The sequence below is a fragment of the Prionailurus bengalensis genome, chromosome B1 (assembly GCF_016509475.1).
Source record: "Prionailurus bengalensis isolate Pbe53 chromosome B1, Fcat_Pben_1.1_paternal_pri, whole genome shotgun sequence".
NCBI classification, from domain to species: domain Eukaryota; kingdom Metazoa; phylum Chordata; class Mammalia; order Carnivora; family Felidae; genus Prionailurus; species Prionailurus bengalensis.
The window spans coordinates 179,582,850-179,593,559 of NC_057344.1; the positions used below are offsets into that span (position 1 = coordinate 179,582,850).

Here is a 10,710-nt window from a genome sequence, read left to right on the forward strand (position 1 = left end):
AAATGACTTGATGCTTATATTAGCTTTGTTTGTCCTTTCTTTTTCCATATTTAATATTTATAGTTGGCAGGCCCAGATGGTGTACTTTGTTATGTCCTGAAATGTTGCTATTTTTTTCATTCCTTAATTACAGGAATGTCAGTCTGTAATATCCCCAGCCTCCGTCTCTCGTTGACATTGTAGATTTCACATTTGTTGTATTATTTATTGAACTGACTGAATGTCTGACACTGTGAAATATACAGTAATCTTTCCCTAACCTTGCTGCTTTTCCTTGTTTGTCTACATTGACCATTTGCCTCTGCTGTTAGATGATACCCTCAATTTGTTGCATTTGTAAAAGTTTTGCAGATATTTTAGACATTGATAACTCCTCATAAACAAGACACTGAGAAATGAGAAAAATAAAACAATTTGAGTTGTGGGGTAGCAGCCAGAGACATTGTAGAAAAGTATACAAACAGTTTTTTTGGAGCTCTAGAAGTGCCCTTATAATTTGGTAGAGAAAAAGTACATGTATTTATTTCACATTTTACAAAGTCTGTATCTTTTAGGAATGTAGTTCATAAAACCATATAGTGATAGGCCTCATTCATATAATTAAAAGTACCAGTGATTTCTTCTCAGAAATGTATTTCATTTTGTTTATTAAAATTTTGAGCAACATCATCTTTCTGCTCAATCAGTGGCGAATTCTTACAACTCATTTTCCTAAGAAGCTTCAATAAAATGTACAAGGACTTCTCATATTAACATCTTAAGGTCTTGCTTCTAGTTACATAGCAGACTTCCACAATAACTTTTCATTCCCCAACTCTGCTTACATTTTCTGAATGCTAACAGGAACTATAATGCAAAGTATTTCCTTCGAATTAATTTAATTTAGCATATCAAGAACTACTAAAAATATCTTCTTAAAAAATGAGGTATATTTTTTGATATGCTAGCATTCTTTCAAAAATTTCCTGAGAGACAGACCTAGAAATAGAAGTATCCTATTCATATAACAGTCCCACTTTGGGCAGCGAAGTCAGTACTTTGTCCTTGCATTCAACAGCACATGACATTACATGGATTTCTCAACTACAACACCTGACAGTGTCAGCCACCTTTTAAAAAGACATTTGTAGGGGCACCTGGGTGGCTCAGTTGGTTGAGCGTCCGACTTGGGCTCAGGTCATGATCTCGCAGTCTGTGAGCTGGAGCCCCATGTCGGACTCTGTGCTGACAGCTCAGAGCCTGGAGCCTCTTTTGGATTCTGTGTCTCCCTCTCTCTCTGCCCCTCCCTGCTCATGCCCTGTCTCTCTCTCTCTCTCTGTCAAAAATAAATAAACATTAAAAAAATTAAAAAATAAATAAATAAAAAGACATTTGTAGCATCACTAAAGACTGTTTTTCTCCTATCCCACAGAAAGCCCACTACGCATCTCAGAGGGTGCTACGTGACCTTTTGCCTTTTATGTCCATTTCATTATATTTCTTTCTAATTTCAATTTAGAACAAAGGATATACAGCATTCTAAAACTATTGGATTCAAGGAATGGCTGAATTGATGACCTATTTCCAAATTGGTATTTGACTTTATTATGTAATTTGGAATATGTGAAGGCAAATCATATTTTTATTAACAGTGCCCATACAAGCAGCACATTGCATTGAACACTGACCCAATGGCAGACAAAGCATTGCAAACAGCTGCCTTGTGTCCATGTTCTATCATACGTGCATATCCATGTGCACATTCATATGCTATTGCCTATGTTGTATTTACACACACACACACACACACACACACACACACACACACACATATACACATTTAAGATATTCCACATGAAAGAAAGGACTTGGGCCTAATTATAAAATAGATCTAGGGGCGCCTGGGTGGCTCAGTAGGTTAAGCGTCCGACTTCAGCTCAGGTCACGATCTCACGGTCCGTGAGTTTGAGCCCCGCGTCGGGCTCTGGGCTGATGGCTCGGAGCCTGGAGCCTGCTTCCGATTCTGTGTCTCCCTCTCTCTCTGCCCCTCCCCCATTCATGCTCTGTCTCTCTCTGTCTCAAAAATAAATAAACGTTAAAAATTTTTTTTAAATAGATCTAACAAAACCGGAACACCTTTTCTTATTAATTTTGTTTAAATGTTTATTTATTTTTGAGAGAGAGAGAAAGGCAGAGCATGAGCTGGGGAGGGGCAGAGAGAGAGGGAGACACAAAATCCGAAGCAGGTTCCAGACTCTGAGCTGTCAGCATACAACCTGAGGTGGGGCTTGAACTCATGAACCACAAGATCATAACCCGAGCGGAAGTAGGATGCCCAAGTGACTGAGCCACCTAGGCGCCCCCAGAACACCTTAAAAATATATATATACATATATACATGTATGTATATATGTATACATATATACATGTATGTATATATGTATACATATATATATAAAACTAGTAACAAGTAACAAGTGGCTACCTGTAAGTAGCTCTGACCTTCTCGTGCTACTTTCATTGTTTAAATGTTTCTTAGCACTAGTTACAATGTTTTTTCTTCCAAACCAGCCAGTTCCATAACCTGAGCACTGGTGACATTCTGTTCTCACATCTAAATATCATATGTCTTCGTTGCTATGTGTTTACTCTGTAAAATGTGTCCTACTCTGAAATATAGTGTCCTTCCCATGTAATCTGAAACTTACATAATAGGTGGTTTATGAGTTAAATAGGTTAGGACAGAGAATGCTTTTGGAGTAAGGAAAGGAGGTCAGAAAATGTAAAGAAACCAGGTCAGATCATGAAGACGCAATTTCTGGTATAAAGTCTATTACTTACATTTTCATCCTTATTGTCCACCACAAAGTACTAACATATAATCAGGGACTTCTTTCATAGACTCCCAGTGTCTCCTAGTTTACTAACTTCTTTGTTAGTAAACTTTCATATTAAAGCTTGTAAACTTTCGTATTAAAATGTCTTTTATTGAAACCCTATTTTTTCACAGCCATTAATATTTTTACTGCTTTTCCACCATTTGCGTGGGTACCATCAGATCTGTATAACTTTGCATTCACACAGGAATTCTCAATTTTGATAAACCACTCCCAGTTCTTTGAAAATCATGATCAGGGGAGATGTGGCCATATAATGGCTTCATGATGATGACTTTATTCTCTCTCTTAGGATAAACTACTGCATACTATTTTCTTCTCCCCATCTTACCTAATATTTTTGTACAGACTTTCAGGTAGTCCAGTGTTCATAAGTTTCAGAATCCATGCATGTGGAAAATATAGTTGTGCATAAAGTGTCCATATTGTTTTTTATGATGATACTAAACAAAATCACTTGTCATGTGCAATGGGAAAAAAATTGTTTTATCTCAAATGGTCATAATATTAGGCTGGAAAAGGAGAAAATGGCAAGAAGCAGGACTAAAACTTACTGAGAACCAAGTGCTGTGCATGGGTGTTCCAGGGCTTTTGAGATCATTTAATCCAACAGGAACTCTATTTGACTGTTTTAATATATGGACCATGGGTGGTATATATCCATTGTTAACTAAATCTGAGGTTCTTTGCTCTCTCTTGGATTGAAAGATTTAACTTATTCTTGCTTTCTTACATATTGAGGAAAAAAAATCTCAATGTAACTTTGCACCAGTTAAAATTGTTTACATTGGAGCCCAGAGCCCCAGAGACCCAGCAGGTTGCTACTGGAGTCCCAGCTGTCACCCATCTCTTCTTTCCTTTCAACCTGACAGATGGCGCTGCACTCTGTCCTTCACTAAGGAGTTCTTGGTGGGTAGAGGGGCTGCAGTAAAGCCCACAGAGCGAGTCAAGCTGCTGCTACAGGTGCAGTATGCAAGCAAGCAAATCGTCACAGATAAGCAATACAAGTGTATTGTAGGCTGTGTGGTTCACATCCCCAGGGAGCAGATGGTGTCCTTCTGGCCTGGTAACCTGGCCAATGTTATCAGCTACTTCTCCACCCAGCCTCTCAATTTTGCCCCCAAAGGTAAACATAAGCAGATCTTCCTGGGTGGTGTGAACAAGAAAACCCAGTTTTGGTGCTACTTTGCAGGGAATCTGGCATCAGGTGCTGCCCCTGGGACCGCTTCCTGGCGTTTTGTGTATCCTCTTGATTTTGCCCATACCCGATGTGAGCAAACTTGGAGCTGAAAGGGAATTCAGAGGTCTTGATGACTGCCTGGTTAGGATCTACGAATCTGATGAGATTGAGGGACTGTACCAAGGCTTTAATGTGCTTGTGTAGGGGTATTATCATCTACTCAGCTGTCTACTTTGGTATCTATGACACTGCTTCCAGATCCCAAGAGTACTCATGTCTTCATCAGCTGGATGATTGCACAATCTGTTACAGTGGTTTCTGGGTTGACTTTCTATCCATTCGACACTGTTCACGGCCACATGATGATGCAGTCAGGGAACAAAGGAACTGGCATCATGTACACAGGCATGCTTGACTGTTGGAGGAAGATTGTTCATCACGAAGGAGTGAAAGCTTTTTCCAAGGGTACACAGTCCAGTGCTTTCAGAGGAATGGGTGGTGGTTTCGTACTTGTCCTGTATGATGAAATCACGACGTTCACCTAAGATATTTTCCAGTTTTTTGTTTGTTTTTTTTTTTACCCCGTGAACATGTGTGTTGAATTATCTAACATTTCTTGAGCATTCTTGACATACTGGTGGCAGTCCATTTATCAATGGTCACTGTTTACTGGTTGAAAATGGAAAGCAGCAATATTCATCTGACCAGTTTTCTCTTAAAGCCATTTCCTTTTTTTTTTATTATTTTTTTATATGAAATTTATTGACAAATTGGTTTCCATACAACACCCAGTTCTCTTAAAGCCATTTCCATGATGATGGGACTCAATTATATTTTTTTGATTTCAGTCACTCCTAGTAAGTAACTATGAAGAAATAAAAAAAAATATCTGAAATATAAAAACAAATAAATAAAATTGCTTCCATTGGACATATTTTTTCAACCCCTTTATTACTGTCTATAATTCCTTAGATTTGTTTTAAATTGTCTGTACTCTTAATTCTCCCATATGCTTGGTTAAAAGGGCTTATTCTGAAATATAGAAAAGCACAAGAATATATACATTGATTTAAACTGTATGGCTTCCTTTCACTTTTAACTCTACAGTAGTGTTGAACAGAGCAGCAGTGTGATTTTTTAGTGGCCTATTCCATCCGTAAGTCATTTAGCAGGCTTGAGAAACCATATTAATTCTGTAACTATTCCTGTAAAACAGTAATATCTACTCTATTTTCATTGAATTAATTTCATTAAAATAAACTCTACTTGCCTAAAGTCAGGAAAAATTTTAGTTGAGTCTCAATACTTTTTCATCTCTTCTACCTCTGAGTTTTTAATAGGCTACTGAAATTAAATGTAATATATGAAGAAATTAAACTCCAAGATGAACACTGTTATTCAGGATTTATAAGGACTTCAATTTTAACACTATATTTGATGCATTTAACATACGGTTAAATCAAAGGTGACTATTTCAAATATGTTCCCATTTTTTTTATATTAAGCCATACATTTTACATGTCATATTCTGTAAAATTGCCAATAACTTTAGAGGAATGCCAGATACACCAAAGTGGTTAAATTGACATTTTTTTAGAAAGGTAGCTGCAGAATAATTTATATTTTAATAGGTAGAAAATTAAGCCTACAATACATTTTTAAACATTGTCATTTCTATATTTTATGTAAGCCTAATATATTACCTATCATTAAGTATATAAGTACATGTCATAGCAAATGTTGATATTACATTAAATATTATAATTCATCACTTTTTTGATATGCAAAATATTTTTCTACATCCGCTTATTATTTGCTAACTTTTAAAGCAAAATGCATTTCCTGGATGATCAAGTAGGAAGACTTTATTTTAATACTATTTAAATATGTATACATATTTAGAGATAAACTTTTAATGCTTATACCATTTATGCACCAACAAAACCAATCTTCAAATTAAAAGGGAGAAATACTGCAAAACCAATAAATTTATAAACTATTTTTATTGATGTGCTGTTTTGCTGAAATGGGCCACTACTAAAAATACAGGGATGGTAGTGACCTCTGTAGCACAGGCTCATGTAACCTGGTCACGCTCATATTTCTGTGCGTTAGGCGCTGGGTCAATTATGGCTCAGTCTTCTCTATTTATACTATGAAAAAAAAAAAAAAACCTTAATGTTTCCAAAGTGTCAAAACAATATTCAGCCTTCACCTAGCAGGAATCCCTTGGTGCAGTATAAAGTTAATAACTTTTTCACATTATCTCATGATAATTTAAGTGCTACTCTTTGGTTATTAAAAACAAAAAGAATACACACAGAGACACACAAAGGAAGGAAAAACTCATGGTAGTCAGCCAGATATTCAGATATATATAGATAAGTTTAGATATAGTTACAGATACAGATATAGATATATAGATATAGATAGATATAGATTAGATATAGATGACATAGATATAGATATCTAGATAGAGATAGAGATTAGAGATAGAGATAGATATGTGTAAGAAGCACATATGCTTATCATTAAAATTTTAGAAACTTAAAAATAAATATTCAAAAATTCCTAGACTCAGGGCGACTTCTGTGGACTTCCAGGTGTCCATGAACTTTGAGAAACATGCATATCACCATCTTGCTACTTCTAATATTTGTCAACCATGGTGAATATTGAGTTTATTTATACTTAAAGAAAGGCAAAAAAGAGGTATTGGAACTTCATGAATATTTAATGAATAGGTGACCAAATAAAATGTACTCTAAATGTATATTTCACAAAAGTGTTTCTCATGGTGTTTGAATTGAGAGGATATATAAATATCTGAGTCAGAAAACGAATATTGATTAATAAACTCCTTTTTTAAGTTTATTTATTTTGACAGAGAGAGAGAGACAGAGAGTTCATGAGTGGGGAGGGTCAGAGAGAGAGAATCCCAAGCAGACTCCATGCTGTCAGCACAGAGACTGATGCAGGGCTCGGACTCATGAGACCTTGAGATCATTTCCTGAGCCGAAATCAAAAGTGGAAGACGAACTAAGCCACCTAAGCTCCCAGATTAATCAACTCCTGAAACACATTATTACAGGGGCACCTGGGTGGCTCAGTCGGTTGGGCGTCCGACTTCGGCTCAGGTCATGATTTCACAGTCCATGAGTTCGAACCCCGTGGCAGGCTCTGTGCTGACAGCTCAGAGCCTGGAGCCTGCTTCGGATTCTGTGTCTCCCTCTCTCTCTGCCCCGCCCCTGCTCATGCTCTGTCTCTCTCTGTCTCAAAAATAAATAAAAACATTTCAAAAATTAAAAAATAAATAAATTACTATAATAGAACTGTTGAAAGATATAGCACTGAGACAAAAGGATGCGAGAAACTGTGCGTGCGTTATGAGCATCTCTGCTTTATATTGGTTTCACTTTTGTGTCTCCATTATCCTTAGTTTGTTGACTGCATATCTTGAATTTTCTACCCAGTCCCAATTTCAAAAAAATACATTTCCAAACATGCCCCAGTTGTAGTTCTTGCTGTGGGATGTTTCAAATATATATATTTTTTTAAACCACAGCATCATTAAAAAAAACAAAAACAGAGACAAAAAAAACACATAAATTCCAGCAAAGCACTTTAAATTCCTCTTCATTCAAATACATAGCACATGATCTCTCTAAATTCTTAGGAAACATTTAACCCAACAGTTAAAAAAAAAGTTTAAACTTGAATGCGAAACCTTGCCCAGGTTCAAACAATTCAGGAAGTCCCTGGGTTGTGGACAGAAGACAGAAATGCATGAGGCAAACAGCTGGGAAAAAGAAGGCATGTCTGCCAAAAAATGCCATCAAATAAGTGAATGATACTCTAAATCTTCCAGTATGCAAAGTGTTTTGTTATTTTAAATGCTAACACTAGTCATTAAATATCAAATTTGAAACAGGCACATTGACAAAGACTAAAAGTAACTTATGTATAGGTATATTGGCAAGTTTTATGCCGTCATTTATATATACTGTACGCATACTGGTAGTTAATTTTGTAATGGAAGTTAATCATATTAAGTAAATAAATGTTTGTATATCTTAAAGATATTTTGTGTCATTGATATTGACATAGCAGATATATTCATAATAACTAATGTAAATAATAAAACTTTTCTGTAAAGCAGTAAAATTGATATGCTCAATTAAAAGTTAGGTTATCATTTGACGACATATTTTTCTTTTATAATTTTTCTCACTTACCAACTCCAGAGAGGAAGATGAAGGAGATTTTATATCTGATGGGAGTCACTGAGAAAGTTATTCAAAAATATTTGTCAACTAGCAGCACTTTACGTACTGGAAAATTCAGCGATGCTTCTGTAACAATATTGTGGGACTGTCCTTTGGGTACAGACTAATATGAACTCCGTCTAACATTGGACATATAGCAAAAAACGCTTATTTTGCCATGGAAATAGACGACATTGAGAGGCTACGCTAAGTAGGTCTCAAGCTGAATAAAGAGAATAAAATTCACTCTCTATTTATGTACCATGGCCATTGCTGGCCAAGAATTGACTAGGTGAGCAGAAAGAATGGAAAGTTATAGCACAGGCCACGCAGAGAGGTAGTCAAGTACAAATACTCCGATATGTAAGCCTGCCTTATCACATAGTAGTGAACTTGAACAAGTTACTCAGCCTTTCTTCTTCCTCGTATACAAGTTGGGGAGAATAAGTTCTCACCTAAGAAGTTGTTTGAAAGACTTAATTAATACATTCTAAAAAATACTCTGAACTATACCTGACACATAATGCATGCTAGATATTATTTCTGGTGACAAGCAATCATAATTCTATGAACTATGTTTGATAACTTTCCATTAATTATAGGCCTTGCATTGAAAAATAATCAACTTTTAAATGAAGTCTTTTCCTTAATGAGCCTTTTACTATGCAACCTGGATTTGATTTGAACATAGCTCAGAGTAAACTTACTTTGTAAATATAACTATATTATATTTATTTTGCATAATGATTTTAAAGATATGCGTGCTGAATTAAGCTGTTACATTATAAAAAACAGCAATCTTTACCATAGATATACTTGCTGCCCACTTGTATCATAAATGTAATATATTCTACTTTCATAACTCTTCTGAAATGTGGTATCAGAGAATAAGCATTGAAGGTGACAAAATAAACCTGGTATCTTTGTGTTTGCTTAATGCTATAATTTACTATAATTTTTTCTAAAGGAAACAATTAGGGGGCTCTTTATTTTTTATATAAAATTCCATGACTGGCTATGGATAATTTGTATTGTATTTATTCTATATACAATGTAAATCTTCTGCTGTGAAAGTGTATACTCTTTCAGAAATGAAACCCATGCACTTACCAGGCTTTCATTGACCTTGACTTCATTTTTTTTGGTAAGAAAATAATCACCTGCATGTTTCTGAGAAGAGTTAATACAATGAGACAGAAGCAGTACTATCCAGGAGGAATTATATTCCAGATTATATTAATCACTGTCTACATCCTCTCAACTTTGTGACACAGAAATCAAGGACAAAAAGGCCAAGGATTAAAACAGAAACATTGTTGCAAAAGTGGCAACATATATTTTCTGAAAACTGTGATCATAACTCATTTGAAATCAATTTGCGATTTAAACATGTTTTAACAATGGAGTATTTAGCTCTTAAAAAGAAATTAGTTTAGGGAGAAATTTAAGGCCACATGGCCATTATTTGCAATTAAATTTCAAAACTAGCATGTTTTTTTTTCAAGAACATTCTTCTAAAACAGTATATTTTCTGAAAAAATCAATAAAGTTAAATAGCATTTTTCATTTACATTTGTTTTTGACAGTATAACAAGCATGAGATAGTTGCTATTGCATAGTATTGTTTAGTGGAAAATGTTAAGAAGCATCATGGTTATAGTCAGTATAGGAAGCTCATTTTGTGACTTAGAAGTCACAAAACATCACTAACGTTTGTTATCTTATAATGCAATAAAAATTACAGAATAATTTTCATTGTTACTATGTGAGCAAATTTTGAAAATAAACTTTTTACAATTTCCAAAATATTATTTCCCAAACTATTGGTATTACTTTTTTCTTCTTTTTTAATGTTTACTTATTTTTTGAATAGAGACAGACTGTGAGCAGAGGAGGGGCAGAGAGAGAGAGAGAGAGAGAGAGAGAGAGAGAGAGAGTCTGAAGCAGGCTCCAGGCTCTGAGCTGTCAGCGCAGATGCTGAACTGGGGCTCAAACTCACAAACCATGAGATCATGACCTGGGCCAAAGTCAGATGCTCAACCAACTGAGCCACCAGGTGCCCCTAGTATTACTTTTTCTAGGAGAACACATTTGAGAGTTAGTACATCTGAATGTAGAAACAAAACTATCCCATACTAAGCACACCTCACACCTTTACTCCATGGGGGAAACTCGCGCCAATTGTATATTTCAGGTGCAGATAATAAATATTTAAGTATTAAAATAACGCTTGATTTTAGTATGAAAGAATATATAAATGCTAACTACTTAGTGCAGTCTTACATTGAAATAATGGTGGTTTTGCTTTTCTATTATATACAAGAACAGAAGTTCTTGTATTACTTTCCCTTGCTGTAAAAACTATGAGGGGCACCTGGGTGGCTCAGTC

The 10,710-nt window shown here is 35.4% G+C and overlaps 1 pseudogene; it reads left to right on the forward strand.

Moving 5' to 3' along the window:
* The first annotated feature begins 1,670 nt into the window (after positions 1-1,670).
* On the forward strand, positions 1,671-4,601 carry LOC122468417 (annotated as a pseudogene).
* Positions 4,602-10,710: the final 6,109 nt, after the last annotated feature.